The 17422-nt window shown below is 39.7% G+C and overlaps 1 protein-coding gene across 1 annotated transcript in view; it reads right to left on the bottom strand.

Moving 5' to 3' along the window:
• Positions 1-4903: 4903 nt before the first annotated feature.
• Positions 4904-17422, bottom strand: part of efna5b (ephrin-A5b) — a 179195-nt gene continuing 166676 nt past the window's right edge. The window contains exon 6 of the transcript XR_009673134.1: positions 4904-4914. The gene's annotated coding sequence lies outside the window, so the exon portion shown is untranslated. The remainder of the gene's footprint in view (positions 4915-17422) is intronic.

The following is a 17422-nucleotide window of genomic DNA, read 5'->3' as shown; positions in this document are numbered from 1 at the left end:
GGAGGCGTGGAGGATCTGTCCGTAAAGTCTGCAGACAACGCAGGATTGACAGCGAGAGGGCTCGCAGAGATAAAAGTAAAACAAAGGAGCAGTGTCACTGAATCTTCTTTTCACTTATTCCTTCATATCTCATCTTTCAAAGGAAAGGTTCGTGATTATATTCCTCCTGGGACATTTTTTTTATCATAAAGAGATAAGCCTTCTTTAAATACGACATGATAATTGGAAACCAACAGTACAAATGTGATGTAGCTTTAGTTGCCTGCAAGAATAAAGAAAGGTTTGAGGCTTCATCTAAGGGTTGTTACGAAAGCAGAATTTGTAACTTCAATACGACACTATTTAAAAAAAAACTTTACTGATATCTGTTGTGATACCAAAGCAACATAAAATATGAGTCTATAGCATCCAGTACTGGGTTGTTTCTTGTTTTAAATTTCCAAAAATGTCAGGCAAACTGTTGCACACCATCAAACATTGGCAATGTGTGTAATTATTTGTTTAATTTTAGACATTGTAATCTCTAGTCTCTGTGTTTGAGAAATACATGTAACTTTTACATCTTTAAGAGACTTCAATCGGGACTTTAAAAACCTCTTTATTTGCCAACCGTTTCATTTGAATGGACGACCTCTTCTCTTTCTTCTCTTTCCCGAAGCAGCTTTGGGTTCAAATGTGACTGAAAGCGTTTATCAAAACATCTGAGATTATATCGTTTAAAACATGTGGTATTGAAAAAGTATCAAAGCATTAAACATTTTGACAGCCATACTTCATACCGACTTATAACAGTCCTCTGTGTGCAACATACTTTTTGAATAAATATATTTCCCTTTAATTTACTTTACTTTGCAGTTTCTCTTGCATCACTGTCGCTGAAGATGTTCAGTGCACTGCATTAAAGTCGTTTTTTATTGAAGAAAGTTATCATAGTCTGGGAATGTAAACATACTGCATAAGTTATGTAAACACCATTTTCTAGCAATGATGGCATTTTATTTTAAATTGATTGTGGTGTTTAGTGCTGGCTTCAGTGGAACGTGCATGGAAATGCAATATTGAGGAAGCTCTAAAAAGTAAAAATGAAACAAACGCAGGAGCAGAACTTAGACAAAATCGAAACGAAAGGAAATCCCATCATTAGAAAAGAGGATGACTCTTCACTTTTATTTTGTCAATGGATATTTTGCCATTCTGGAAATAAAATCAACAGATGAGGACAGCCAGTATTGGAGAGGAGCATGATGACAGATATACAGAACAAATAGGAAGGAAAGAGAACAAGAGGACAAACTATTGGATGGTAAAGATGCTACAGTCTATAGAAAAAAGAGACAAATAGACAAAATGCCAAAGCAGACGGCTGAATGACAATCAATAGGGGGAAACGGTCCAAATATAAATCGTTTGCTCATATCTGGATGAAGCTGAGAGGGGAAGGATAGAGAGGGGAGAGATAGCCCAGTTGGTGCTCCATCCATCATCTGTTTGGATTGGATGCCAGCTTGATACTGGGAACATTCACTGATTAATATTCAGCACAGGGTGGAGGGCGCAGAGTGATGCTGGATGAATTAGCCAGCTTTTGCTTTGAGATTCTCAGACTTACTCCTCTGTCTGAAAAAAGCCAAACGATCGCGGTAAAAGCAGTTAAAGGACCGAAAACTGGATTATTCTGCAGGGATTTATCTCAGCATGTCGCCATAACAACACAGGTGGTTTTGCCTCAGCTTTGTAGCTAAACATATATTGGTGAGGTCAATGCCTTGTGTGCTGCGAGCAGTGAAGATGAGGGTTTTGAATCTGCTCTGGAACCTGCAGAAACCGATGCGTCAGCAGACTGGTGGTTAGACTGACCAACAGGGTCAGCATTTCTGTCACTCGTGCGTCACCAACGACTGCCGTGGGTGACCACTGCTCAGCAGAAATGTCACGCTGCCCCTGAAAATGGCACAGCAGAATCCCTCACACACATTTCCCCCAATCTCTCTGTTTTTTTCACTCACACCCCCCCTTGAAAAATAAAGGGACTCACTGCAGGCTTTTTGGGTAACATTTCCTGGATGTACTGTGGAGCAGCAGCAGCAGCAGCAGCAGAGCAGTGATGGAGGACCTCGGGTGTCAGCCTTGGCGTCGGCAGGCAACATTTGTTTGCCTTGTGTTGTCATTATTTGGTTTTCCTGTTAGCTGGTAATGTCTGTGTAGTCAGCAACGTGAACGTGCGATATTGTGTGTGACACCGGCATGGAATAAACATGTCATGCATTTCACAACTATATAAACACACTTTTCCAGGGGATTTTCAGACACCTGTTCCGAGTTGTTCTCCAAATCATTTTGAGTGGTTGACCTTTTTGCGCCCGAACGGAGCGGTAAAATAAACCAAATCTTTTGACACTAATGTATGCTGTGTGTGTGTGTAGAGAGTGTGTGCTGATATGACACAGCTCTTGGAAATAATTATCTCTTGAACATGTTGTTTTATGTTTGTTTCATCACTAATATGCAATTATAAAAACACAGAAACACTACAGGGCTTTAATTAAGATTAAGACACACATTGTGCTGCAAGACGTAAGGGGCTATTTAAAGGGTCAGTTCACACAAATTACAAACAAAACTATTTCTTCACCCACCCTACTGTCATCCAGCCATGCAGCTAGTTTCTTTTTAATTTGCTCTGAATGTCCCTGAGTATTCTGCCTTCAACATAAAACAGTGTTACTAAGAGTATTGTTTTGTTTATAACCAAATTAAAAAATATTAAGAAGAAATAAAAGGACATAAAGTCTTACTAGAATGACTCTATATGTTTTACTGTCATCATGTTCCTTTGGGACTAACCAGTAAAAGGGACATTGATTCTTGGAAGTCGTGTCGCTCATTAATGTTTAAAAGCCACCAAACTTCATCAAAATAAGCCTTCTAACTATGCAAGTTTTACATCATATGAAGCATCAAAAGCAGTATGAATGGACCTCAATTCATATTGAAAATGTTGTCATTGAAGTTCCTTAAACTATACATATGTGAACTTTTTGCATAACACCTGGAGACTTGTTGATGTTACCTGTTACATTTCATTAGAGAAGGTTTGACATGAAACACAGCTGTGCCGTGGCGAAGTTAACTTGAGGGAGTGAGAGTGACTACACCAGACTTTTGTCACACAAAGAAAACAAAAAGTGGGTTTGATTTTTCTCTGGTTGGAAAAATCTGTCTCTGTTATCATGAGCGTAGTTAGCAGTTAGCACATCAAGTGCGTGTCGGCTAACTGTGCATGCATCCTCTTACAGTTTCCTTCATTATTTACTATTTATTGTATCCCTTTAACCAATCAATCATTGGTTTCCTTTCAATCGATAATTTAGTAACACAACAGCTATTTACACCTAGCAGTACATTCATTTTCAAGGCGATAATTGCCAGTCATTGGTTGTTATTTATGGCCGTGAATGTTAATTGGCCACCACTGACCTCTTAGCCTCTTCAGCAGTTCAGTTTGGGCTGTTGATGATCTATTTTGCAGTAGGTGTAATGATATAGTTCCAGACAGCTACAGAGCTGTCATCAGAATATAAGGGTTAAAATTTAAGAAATACACAAAAATGCCACAATATATAGAAAATATACAGTAATCAATATAGCAATACGTAAAAACAAGAAATATAGCAGTATGTATTAGAGCCAGTCCGATTAATCGACTAGCCGATAATATCAGCTTATTCAGTAACTCGACTAATTTCATCTCAGATATGTGCTGATATTACGAGATTTATTCACCAATCAAATAGCATTTCATTCGAGCATCATTGTATTACACAAGCAGTTCTCTTTCTGGCTGTGTGTTATATGGATTACAACAAGCATCATCACTCTCCAGAGTGTCAGGTGGTGACGCACGTACATGCACAGTTACTTTCAAGTAGAGTGACCATCTTGTCTTCATTATTTTCCCACAAGTGATTGATCCACATTGGAGCCATCAACTGATGAATGTGTATCTATCTATCTCTAGAGATCGAACATAGATCCAAGAAGATGTTGGCTTTTTTGTCTCCCCAATATCGGTATCGACCCAAAAAATCCCATGGTGGTTGAACCCTTGCATGTACTATAAAGTATATCATTTTTACAGATGTGCATTTTTTTTAAATGTAAATGATTTAAACTTTTAAAATGTAAAGACATGTCCAGCACAAATATCATTATATGTACAGATCAGTGCTTTGAAAAGTTCAAAAATAAATAATGAATTTAGTGAAGGCAGGAAAATAAACAGGAGAAACTGTAACATGCTTCATGAACTGTTGGCAACGCATGATGTGCTAACTGCTAACTGCTAACTGGTAACTACGCTCATGATAACAGAGACAGATTTTTCAAACCTGAAAAAAATCTAACTTCTTTTTGTTTTCTTTATGTGACAAAAGTCTGGTGTCTCAAGTTAACTCCAACTCGACACAGCTGTGTTTCATGCCAAACCTTCACTAATGAAATGTAACAGGTAACATCAACAAGTCTCCAGGTGTTATGCAAAAAGTTCACGTGTGTTTATTTTCATCAGAACTTCCCGCCGCCCCCCCCCCCCCCCCCCGGTCCATCACAGTTGAAAAGCTGACAGTGTGAGCATCAGGTAATGAATCAACCTGCTGACTCTGCCAGACGTCCAGTGAGACAGGAGGCACACTGTTTGACTCGGTATACTGTGGATAGAGGAGACAAATTGGCACGCTAACAGGGGCAAAGCTGGAGGGGAGTTATGGGAGAAGGTGGGGGGGGGGGGGGGAGCACTGGCTCTACCTTCCTTTTGCCATACTTCTAAATGCATACAGCTGGTCTATCTCAGTTTTCAATTCCCATTCGTGGTAAATACAGAGCAAAGCAGATGGAGATATGACTGGCTAAATTGGACTAGGCTGTCTAAATATTACATGACCTCACACAAGCTTTTAGGGGTCATTCCAACTTACGCTAAATGTTGTTGTAGGCAACTTTGCGCCCATTTCCCACATGCAGCCAGACACACAAGGACACACGCTGGAAAAAAACACAGAGTTAAATTTGCACACTGCAGTCACTCTCCTATAAGCTTTCCCAATCTGTTTTTTATTTCTTTATCTCTGTGGTACATACAGGGCACTTTAGCTGCAGTGAAATGGTTGTCAGCTTCATATTTCTGTAACTGTCACAGACTGCAAGAGGAACAGATCAGTGTTGGATATCATGGCACAGAATCTTGGCCCTATAAATTGTTGCTCACCAAAGTCTGGTTACAGTGCAGAAAATAATCTATTGTACACCGAAATAATATGGCAGGCTTCTCTGCTTCTCTATTTTTAACACTTGAATTGTGTTTTAACTAGGGCCTGATGGATATGGGATTTTTGGGGGCGATATCGATATCAATATTGGGGAGAGAGGAAAAAATCTGATACCGATAAATCGGCCGATATATAGGCCGATATCTTTCTTAAATCTTCTTTCAATCTGTAGAGATAGATAGATATAGATACACATGTATTGTGTTGATCCCTCAATTGCAGTTATCAAACACTTGTTGATAACAGTAATTATACAGTATATCTCAGCACGTACACAAGAGGGTCACTGAACTGAAAAGTAACTGAACATGCACGTGCATCACCGCCTGATACTCTGGAGAATGATGATGCTTGTTCTAATCCATGTAGCGCACTCTGCGATAAAATTAGCCGATTACGGATTGCCACTTGATATGTTAATATCGGCCGATATAATGGGCAAGTCTATTAATCGGTCGGGCTCTAGATTTAACAAAAGGTGTGTGTTAACAGAGGTTGGCCACTGTTTTTCTCAACAGTGGCCCCTGAGCCAGACATACTGTATAACCTCTCAACTGCAGAGGAAGGGTTGTTTTGTATCAGGAAGTTTCCACTACATAGTGTGAAAGTGTTCAACTGCATGAGCTGTTGCCAGGTGTGGTTTCAAGAGTGCAAGCATGCTGAGCTGACTTTATTGGACAGATAAAAGAGGACTGTTTCAATAAAGGTAGCGGCGTCAGATCAGTGAAGGAACACTCTCCGGAACAAAAGAAGTTGAGAGAGACAGGCTGGTATTTTTTCTTTAATAAAAACAGGCCATTATCACTGATGTACGATATTACCAAACCTTTAACAGAAAGACTCGGTGTGACTTTGTTGTTTGTTCCAGATGCTGTAAATGGAGGATGGAAGAATGGGCGCTCTTGCCGTTCAGGAAGTGAACATATCTTGTTAGGAAGACAAGCCTGAAGCATCGCTCTTCTCTCCGTGTTTGTTTGTTTCCCTGCAGCTGTTTGTCTTCCTTATTGTCTATTCACCTGCTAGTGCCTCACACACTGACTGTCTGTTGGCCTCAGTCGCCTGATTTTTTACTACCTGATGTTTTCACTACCTGATGTTTTCTCTTTCAAAAAAAAAGGCAGACATAAAGTCATAAATAAAATAGAGTTTAACAAAGGGAAATCAATAGTGGGACATTAGGCTTTCCATTTGGAGTCTTACAAGGCTGTAATGTGCTGAGAAATAAGACACACTGCTGATTCATGCAATGCTTTCTTTAGTTTTATGTTTGTAAATCAAGTATGACAGCATGTACATTTAATGAGGTGCAGGTCAAAAGTTTTTCATCGACTCTGTTAGTCCCTAAAACAAACATACAAAAGCAGCTTGTGTTCTTCTACAATATCAAAAACATCTGAACTTTCACATGCATTCATTTAAACAGCAAATATCTATCTTGAGAAACAGTCTCTCTTTTCTTTTTTCCATATTTATTAGAATATAGTTTTCTTACAACCCTGTTTCCAAAAAAGTTTTTTTTTTAAAACATTGGAACCCCTGGATTTTTTTTTGCAAATAGCACAAAGACAACATATCAAATGTTAAAACTGAGAAATGTCAATGCTATATGAAATGATATACATTATGAATTTGATGTCAGCCACACACTTCAAAGAAAGTTGGGACAGTTTAAACTAAAGATTGTGAGAGTATTAGAACAACATGGCTTCAGAGTAGAGTTTGGGTCCTAATCTGGCCTGCTCGCAGTCCCGACTTGTCAGCCATTGAAAATGTTTGAGGCATTTTGAAATGTGAACCAATATTAAAGGAGACCCTGAAGTGTTGAAAGGCTGAAATCCAACAACAAGTAAGAATGGTAAAACGTTCCACTTTTAAAATGTAGCATCATAGTGCTAAACATGTCCCAACTTTTTTGGCAAAAGATTCTGGCTACAAATTTAGAAAGGTTTCAAGACTGATGCAGATCTGGCTAAACACTGAAGCTAAACACTGAAGCTAAACACTGAAGCTAAACACTGAAGCTTCAGTGTCCGTGACATTATAACCCGTGTGCACATCTACGGAGGAGGGGGCAAGGGGAGACGTCCAGTGTTTGGACTGCAGTACCCATTTTAAACGCTAGGTGTCAGAGTTACATATTGCTCCTTTAATATGTTCTCTTTGTGCTATTTGAAATTAAATCTGGGGTTACAATGTTTTATAAATCATCACTTTTATTTATTTTTTAAAATATAGTCTGACTCGGTTAAACACTCTGCTGGTAAATGCTTTCCTTTGCTCTTTATGAAGCACAGCTGAAAGCCTCAGGGAGGAGAAATCTGTTAACACAGTTTAGCACCAGGTTGACTTTATTTATAGATACTAACTAAGCCTTTAATCACCCCAAATAAAATCACCTGGCTGGTGAGATTTCCTCTCGCATTAGCTACTGGGAATGTCTGAAACGTTGACCTCTGGGACGATTCAGAGGAAATGGTTTTCCATGTGTCTCTTCACTTGGTTCATGAGCTACCTAATAACCATTTTTATCCCTCATTGTTTTCAGTTTTAGGGAGCTAGTTGTGATTGTCCTCAGTTTCATTGTTTGATTGTTATAAGGTCAAAACTACAGACTGTCATTGTCCCCTGATTCATACATCATCATACAGTCATTGCAATGTTTGATCCATAAATAATGTTGCTGGTATGATATCCAGTAATAGACCAAAATCGTTTTCAGCCATTTTCCGTAATGCAAGAATGGGATTTGTTATTGTCTTCATGGGACAATCGACTTGTCTCACATGGGGGTAATTTATAAGCCCAGATTCAGAAGTCACACCCAAAAATGTCCATCTTTAGACATGGAACATCGGGTGTGCTTTCCATTCTGTCAAGGGCATTACGGAGGGATGCAATCACACAGGCAGGAAATTCAGTTTGAAATGAGTTATAACCTGCAGAGCTCCATAAATCATGCTCCCTAAAAGCCTCACTCCCTACGTTTTCCCACACACACAGAAGCAGCTGCTATCAATGCACAGGCAGGCACATAGGTGGGCATGTGCACGCTCACATAGACACTGATGCTTTCGACCACGTATACACACACAGTCAGCTGTGCGGCCTGTTGAGTTCACAAAAGTAAGGAAAGAGTCAGCCAAATTATCCTCACAATAAAGTAATTAGTAACATACAGTAACTTGTGTAATTGACTCGACTTCCTTTTACCGTTTGCACACCATTTAAAACGTAGGAGAGAAAATCAATTTCAGAGAAACCCATAAGAGACTGATCAGTGAGTACACTCGATAACACATCTGCATGGCCACTCATTTGAAATGCTTATTGAACGGCTTGTTGGGAAAAGTTGGCAAACACAACCTTCATTTTAAAAAAAGTAGCCTGCGCCTCCCCCACTCTGCCTCCACTGAATGCTGGCTGTATGGTGTGTGTTTTTGTGGTTCCCCTTTGTAATGATAGAGATTTTTGCAATTACTATTTATGGTAGCGGTGACTGTAATTGCTTTCCTCAGCTCATATCGGGATCATTATCATCACTCCTCCGTCATTCATACCAGCTATGAATATATATGAGACTGTTCTCCTCTATGGGCCTAATTGAAAAAGCATCTATGTGGCCAGAAATGAAGAAACGAAAAAGAAAGAAGGTGAATGAAGGGAAGAAAGAAAAGCCGTGGTTTTGCTGTGGTCTCTTAGTGCTATTCAATGTTTATTATTATTCACGCAACAGTGAAACGCAAGTGCGTTTAGGTAGTGCAATAAAAGCAAATTAGCAGTACATGTGGATAAATCATTATGTGGTAGGGGGCCCATGGAGGCACAGGTGCCTATTTTAACATTCATCCACTTAACAAGCCTCTGACTGGCTGGATCTGTATTCTATGACACCCAGCCTGTTCTAAGTCCTGCAAATACAGCAGCTTGCTCAGTCCACCACTTACACATTTGTCTCGTATAAGGCTGGGCAATGGGTTGCAAATTATGTTCATTCATTGTAATACATGCATTTGCAGTGAACACATAGCAAAAGTTGGAATTTATTGGAATAAATGTGAAAAGGTTTTAATGTAAACAAGCACTTCTTTCACTGCTTTCTCAGCATACATGTACATTTTAAACTATAGGATGGAGGCCTGGGAATAATGCCCATTCTTTCACACTATTTAAATGTGGTTAAATGACGCTTAAGCTAGCCATCATGCATTTACCCTCAGATTTACTGATGCCTATTTAAGCGATGAAAAAAAAAATGTTTCGAAATTATTTGGGCTTCAGGAGAAACAAACGTTGCAATTGAAATGTAATTTATGCTTTCTAGATATTATATGTTCCATGGGAGTCAAATGATGTTGCATAAAGAGTATCATAGTCCTCTTGGGTTGGCATTAGAGCTGATGAACCGGTCGCACAGCGGTTCAAACCCTGCGTGATGGTCAGTGTTGAATTCTTTAATGAAGTTAACTTATTTATAAGTATTTTAAGGTGAGTTATGTTACTTTCACACATTCACAAAACTCCTGAAAACTATCTGAATTTTTGCATGTTTGAAGGCAAAAAGGGGAATTTTTTCACTCTGACATTACCCAGAGCTTTTCCTGCCAGCTTCCTAGTAAATTTTCCAATTAACTGATGTGAGAACACAGCAGGAAATATGAAGGGGGTGATGATGTTTCTCTCTTGCAACCTGTGCTTGAACATGCCTTTGGTGCAATTTCACACATATAATGAAACTGTTTCATTATGTTTTTTTCTGTTCACCAGCACGTTCTTCTCTTTGTTGTTGTTGTTGTTGTTTTGTAAATGCCATACTACACGTATCTTTGATAAAAATGCCAAAAGCTCATATAGGTTCAGACTGTTTTGCTTCATGCAAAACTTCAGCGTCGTTTTTTTAACGTCATGTCTTGCATCCTTTGACCCCCCCCACCCTCTTTCTGACAAGGACATTCTCCTGCTAAGATGTATGGAGTGCATACGTTTAGATGGCTTTAATTACGTTATTATTCATAGTTTGTAATGCAGGTACAGAACTCAGTTAGCATTTATTTGATCCAAAACCAATTTTTTTTTCCTGAAATTTACTTCTTTAAAAACTAACAGTACAGTGGTTCATTGATCATCATATTTAGACTCAGGGCTGCAGATTAAGCCTGTTTTTTTTTTGGACAAGTTTGGAGTTAGAACTTCTTAAGCCACCACACATCGCGCGCACACTTAATGTTGTTCCTTCGCATTTAATATAATGTTCTCTGAGATCAGAGATTTTTGTCCTACTTGGTTCTTGTCCCTTTTATCTAATTTCCCCCGGATCAGTGAGAATGTAAATTCTCAGCACCATAAAACTATGTTTACTGTCACAATAATGACACTGAATATTCGTCTAATTCGAAGACGTAATCTGGTTAGATATGCTTTATTAGATAATTTCTTTGCTCTCGCTAATTGTCTATAATAAGCCCTAATGGATTCTTCTAAACCTGATGACGGAAGATTAATGAAGTGATGTGCAGCTATGAATACTATATGTGATGTGAATTTTAACTATCTCTGTGTGAGGCACTACTTCAAAAGGTCCATGAGGTACATTTCTTATGAACCGTTAAACGAGCCTTTGCACCGTTTCCAAATGTTGAAGCTCATTATCGCAAATTGCATGTATGACATCACTGCTGACTTTCAGGGTGTACCAAAGTTGAGTGGATCGTTTTGATTTGTGAATTCCCACGGCTTGTAAAAGTCAGACCTCCTTGAACATAGGTAATACATCAAAAATAAGCATCTTTTTTTTTATGTCATCGTTGATCTCAAACAGTGGGTATGCTTTGAAAAACTTGTTGGCAATAGGTTTTTTTTTCTATATTGGCACACACAAGCAAAACTATTAGCATGGTCCTTAAACTTCATGACATATTAGACTATTTCTAGATGGAGAGCCGCTATAAAGTCAGAGTTTGAACACAGTTCTCTGGCTCAGCCCCAAAGTCGCTCTTGTACAACAGCTCCAATTAGGCCTCCTGCTGTGGACTTAATATGAACCCCTAATTGAAACTGGATGTTGTCTGTCAGTGGTTGGACAGTTTGTGTTTTACAAGGTGCATTGTTGTTGAAGGCTGGTTCAGTGAGGTCTTTTTCTTTGGAGGAGAATAAACCTGAAAAACAAATTATACTTCATAAAATGTACGAGTACGTGCAAGGGCAAACACAGACCCACACACACACACACACACACACACACACACACACACACACACACACACACACACACACACTGATTTGTGTGTTCAAAGAGGGTATACCACTTTCAGTGTGTTATCAGCAACACACACAATGCACACAATCAGCAATAACACCATTCCACTTCCATATAAATCCCTAATCACATGCGGATCTCCGTTTTATGAGTCATACACATGATCCAGTGCGCTGTGCAGAGAAGACCTTTATTTTTCCAAGAACTAAATATTCAGGCTTTTATTTGGACTTTAACAAGGCACGACAACAAATTAGGTTTTATTACAGAGACAGAAACCAAGACGACTTTGGAAAATTCCGCTTTGGGAGCTGTTTGTTTTTGCCAGCGGGCAGTGGATGCAGGATGAATTTGGTGATGACACATGCTGGTAAACCAAGGAAGCTAATTACTGATAGTCATGGTTTTTAACTCTCTGGGATTAACAGAGAGCTGTGGAAAAACCACTTCAGCACCCTGCTGGGCCTGCAGCATATGTGTAATGAATGTATGTTTACTCGGAATTTAGAGTCTTTTTCTGTGTTTCCCTTTTTAGCGCAGATCTGAGATGGGTTTTTTCCTAAGCTAAGAAACATTTATGATATTGTCAATCAATTTCTCCTTCATCTGCACATTTTTATTTGTGGAGAAATGGACTGTCTGGTGAAATCATTCTTCAGGATTGCTGGTCATTCCAGTTGGAGAGAAATATGAAGTTTTGGCTTGTTGTAGAGCTGGCAGCGCCGGTGGACATGATAGCTGTGCTGATGAAAAGAGCATCGATTGTAATTATCCCACCCGCGGGACTCAGAGGACCATTTAGAGGAGCACTGAGGGGACTTAACAGAAAAAGGCTGCCACTAACATCCTTCTAATGGGCTTTTTCCCTCCCTTTTTTTTTATTCCTTTTACCAAAACCCTGACTCTGAAAAACTGACATAGTTGAAGCAGAGCAGATGTAAATCATTGGGAAATCATCCTGGGAATGTAGGACGGCCTCCTCCACAGGAAGGACCTTGACAGATATAAGTAGGTAGAATTTATATCTCATTTACAAAAAAAAAAGGTTTGCCCAATGCTACCATAAAATTTAATATTATCTTCCCAGAATTAATGGCTGTAATAAAAACTGTGTCCATTTTAATGTTTGGGGACATATATACGAGATAAAGAGAAAAACACAACTCCTACATTCTTCTATTTAAGGTCTCTGTCCCGTAGCTCATACATCACTAAACCATGACATGTCGGACATCAGAGGCTGTTTTTCCCTTGGTGGAAACTTGTGGAGGAAGTGTGCAACTTTGGTGGCTTGGCAGTAACACGCCAAGCAATAGAGTCTGGTCACGTCCTCATCCAGAACTCCATGCAAACGCCCTGATCTCTCTTCCAGATGTAAAGCCATAATGCAAAGCCCAACACCAGATAAGGTTCAAAGGGGGGGCTCTCATCGATCAATTTCAGACTGGAAGCGACTGCAGGGGTCAGGGGAGCATCTCATTATCTGTGATTCAAAACAGCTGAAGACAGAACCTTCCTCACCTGCATGGGCAACGGGGCAACAGAATGCTTCTTAATGTAGTTAGCACAATGTTAGCTGATCACTTTAGAGAATACATATCCCTCATATTAGGAAGAGGTGCTATATCTTCTATTTATGTTTAACTGATCTTTGGCTGCGCTTCTACGGTTTTACACTTTCCGATCGTGATCATGATTTAAAAAAAACATTGACAACATTTTTTCACTGCTAGCAAAGCATGGACAATTTTGCAAGAGGACTTCTAGAGTAAATTTCAGGTTAAACATGAATCCACACAAGACATTACACATTTGGAAGTTTCATGTTATTATATCACTTTTAATTGCTTCGTATTTTAAAGTGGCCCTTTTTTTCAGTTTGTTGTCACAAATGAGATAAATTCAGAAAAAACAGAGGATGGGGGGGAGTAAAACAGGAGTAGTATATGAATATGCCAGGATTCAGTTTCAACAGATAGCAGAAGTGTTGCTTTGGGGGGTTACTAGAACAGTTCTGGAGCTGTTACAAAAGATATCAATATTTATATATCTGGCTTAAATCAGATCAGTACTATATTAGCCAATGTATGCCCAGGGATTAGAATTTGTATCAGGAGAGTACCAAAATAGAATGGACTGTGTCAATAGTTGTATATTATTACTAGTTAAATATATATAAAAAAAAGGGCTTCAGGCTTCTTTTGCTCAAATAAATCCATTAATGGACAATTTTCACGGACTTCAAATGATTCATTGATATATAAGAAAAAAACATATTTAAAGTAAAATTAGCCCACACAAAAGACAAAAAAACTAGAATGACTCACTCTCTGGTTTAATACTGTAATATTAAACATACTGTTTACAGAGAATAATTTATATTTTATTCCCTCAAAGTGTGCAGACAATGAGGAGTTTTCACCTTGCTGTGCTGTTTTCAGTTACAGTATGCTTTAAAACTAAATCTGTGGTGGTCAATCACAGCCTATTAATTCATTAAGCACCATTTACTACTACTACACACCAGGTGTGAGAGCATTATTAAACGTGGTCTACATGCCAGTCGAGCAGTAGGACGTCATAATACATCCTTGACGTCCATCGGCAGAATATAGAATGACTTTTTCAGTCAGACCTTGCAGGGTCCATTTAGGAGTTATTCCATGTGGCTTAAACAAACACATCACGTCTAATGTCAAAGCAGTCACATGTATTCCGAGGCGATCGAGTTAAGAAGTATCAAATTAATTTAGAAAAGTTTTTCTTGCCTCACAGTGGAAAACCACAAGTATGTGACCTTCCATCTGTAACGGGGCCGCAGTGGGTCCGGCGTGTTTGTTCAACCCTCTCTTATCTTCTGTTCAAAATGAAAAATAAAAAAGAAGCAGTTCTAAGATCCAAAGTAATCTTGCGGCCTGTCCTCTCTGATACTTATCAGCGCTGGAAACATGTTTCCAGTTAATTCAGACCAGGAAAAGGTGGGCAGCAGCGGCAGCAGGAGGAGGAAAGGTGCATGGGTCCCTGACATAAATACCGAAGAGAAACATGATCTAAATGCTTATTAATTTCTGCAAGGGGATAACTTGCAGAACCGACATTCAGCCCTGTGTTCATTTAACCGTGAAAGTATAGGAAGAGGATACTCGTCTCTTTGCGGCTTAATAAAAGCCATCTTATTGTAGCTTTAGAGATGTTATCCCCCGTTCTTTTTTCCTCCAATTTATTATTGACTAAAATAGGTCATGGGGAATCATCGACTGTGCAGATATGTCTATTCAAAAATTTCATGGCTTTACCGTAGCGTGAAAAAGCAGACAAGGCACGAATCATAAGCATATGGATTGAATAGAAGAGAAACTACGGCTGGTGCATTCATGTAGTTGGAATTCATCTGAGGGATGTGCTGAGAAATAAACACATATTGGAGAATTAAATTAACCCTACAACTTGGGCCCATAAAGCCTAATAGACCGTGCTCTGAGCAGTTCAACTAAACCTTTGTCAAGATGTGATGTTCCTCAAACACAGCAAAGGTCGTCGGCACCACATGTGGCGTCTGTTTTGGTTACGAGCTGTGGAATGAAACGGAGGGAAGCGGAGAAGAGGAAGACACGCAGAGGGAGGTCCAGTGAGTGTAAACCAGAGCGGAAAAGCTCTCCTCCGCCTCTTGGGGGAGACAAAACGTGGTGTAACTTCCATCTCACCCTCTCCTCTCCCCATTATCAGCAATCATTCACTTCCTCTGCTCCTTCTTAGATAGATTCTGATGTCAGAAAGAGGCGTCACTCCTCCTAACTCAATCCGTCCTCTACTGGATAATCTGTGAGAGGTCAGTGCCACAGGCGGCAATCTTGCCACCCTAAATGACAATGAATGACGCTAATAGCAGGAAGAGCCATAAAACCGTTATCAGATTCGAAACACAATGAAACCGTGACATATTACTGCTGGCTAAACATCTGCGATCGGAAAACTCAGAGATAGTGTTTTGCAAGAGTTTCACTGCCGTTTTTTATTCCCCGTGTTTATATCTTTCTCGCTCTCTCTCTCTCTCTCTCTCTCTCCGGGTTTCTGCACAGTTCTCCTTGTTCTGTGTTTATTCCTTCCTTCCCTGTTGGCTCCTCTTTGTTTGGATGATTACTTTGAAATGAACATGCTTATGTGCTCCTCTGTTATTTTGCATTTTCCTGCCCGTGTGCATGTTGCCATCCTGGGAAACATAAATGGCATCCCCCCAACATTCATGTGTGTTTGATAAAAATCCTCCTGCTCTCTCTGCATTTGTAGGCAGCCGCTAACCAGCTCCAGCTCGGCCTTCGGCTGCCTCTCATTTTATCATGCAGGCTCTAATCAAAGCCAGAACTGCCCGGTCTCACACACACACACATTCACGTTTTGTGCACACATGCAGGCATACGACTGAGAGTGCACAGATTTTTGCATATCTCTCACGCCCTCTAATATGGTTTCGATTGTCTATTTTTTAAGCTCTGGGTATGGTAACAGTATTCCATTGTGACCAATGAAATGTTCTGCCAACAGGGACGTTTATTTTTGTATTGAGAACAGGGTGAACATCGTGATTTTAGCCTTTACCTTCTAAGCCAAACAGTGATTGCAGAATTCTTTAACAATTTCTGTAAAAGCTGCCCACAGGAAAGCTGTTGCAGCGAGCAGGGATTATTTACTAGAAATCTGCCCGGGGTGTCTTTGTAATTTGCAGCCCGTATAGGAGGTCATATATTATTACAATATGAATTCAAAATTACTACACTACGCATGGGGGGGGGGGGGGGGGGGGGGGGGGGGGTGACGACATGTGTTTTCTATTTAGAGTAAAAGTGGGTATGTATTTGAGTACATTAGCATCTAGCTGCTTGTGATTAGACACGAGCTAAATGAACCCATCAAACTTTAACTTGTCTGATGTAAACAGAGGTTTATGATGTGTAAATTTGAATAAGATATATTTGCGCTCTCTCTGCCACATGTGGCGTTCTGTCTCTTTCAGTCATTAAACGCAGCGGGCCAGGACTCAGGTTGTCAGGGTCAAACTCTCTCCTGTTGGCAGATTCAGAGGCCCGACTATAGAGAACATGCAGGCAACAGATTTTTATCTTCCCTTCTGGAGAGCACCTGGATCAGTCTTACACTCCCTCAGACACATGTGCACACATGCACACACTTTATCACATGCTAAGGCAGACCTTTGACCCTACCAAGGGAAGCAGGAGCATGTGTTCGTTTGTGTTTGGGTGCATGCGTGCCTGCGTGGGGGTGTATGTTTGTATGAAGTTGCAAACATACACAGTGAGAGAAAAAAAAAAAACAGAAGGCGGGAGAAGGGGCGTGTTCTTTCTCATTACTCTTAATTTGGCAGCGTAGAATGTTGTTGCTTTGCCAATAAAGCATCAATAAATTCAACTGAATTGAAAACGTGGGACTATAGAGAGAACAGTAAAAGCAGTCCTAACGTTTACCGTGGACATCATTTCTAACAGACAGGTCATTTACTGCTCTCTATTCGGTTCAGCCCACGGGAGCTCAGCGGGCTTTAATTCTAATCCATTTGATTCAAATTAGAGGAGAATACCATTAAATATAAGAATGATGTTAAAGATTGAAGTCAGGACACACTTCTCCCTTTATGTTTGCTGGCTACATTTGTGAATGTTTTCCTACTTCAGCCACAACTTGACAGGAAAACCACATTTTGATATTGAAATCCACAGATATTCCACCTTTAAATATTTATGGCTGCATATATTGCAGCCATATGGTGTTTTTTTAATGGATTTTAGTGCTCTCATTTATGTTCAGCTGCACACTCCAGTGACTCTTAGAT

This window comes from Labrus mixtus, chromosome 5 (assembly GCF_963584025.1).
Source record: "Labrus mixtus chromosome 5, fLabMix1.1, whole genome shotgun sequence".
Taxonomy (NCBI): Eukaryota; Metazoa; Chordata; class Actinopteri; order Labriformes; family Labridae; genus Labrus; species Labrus mixtus.
Note: the sequence above shows the minus strand (reverse complement) of the source record. Positions and strands in the feature narration are given on the sequence as shown.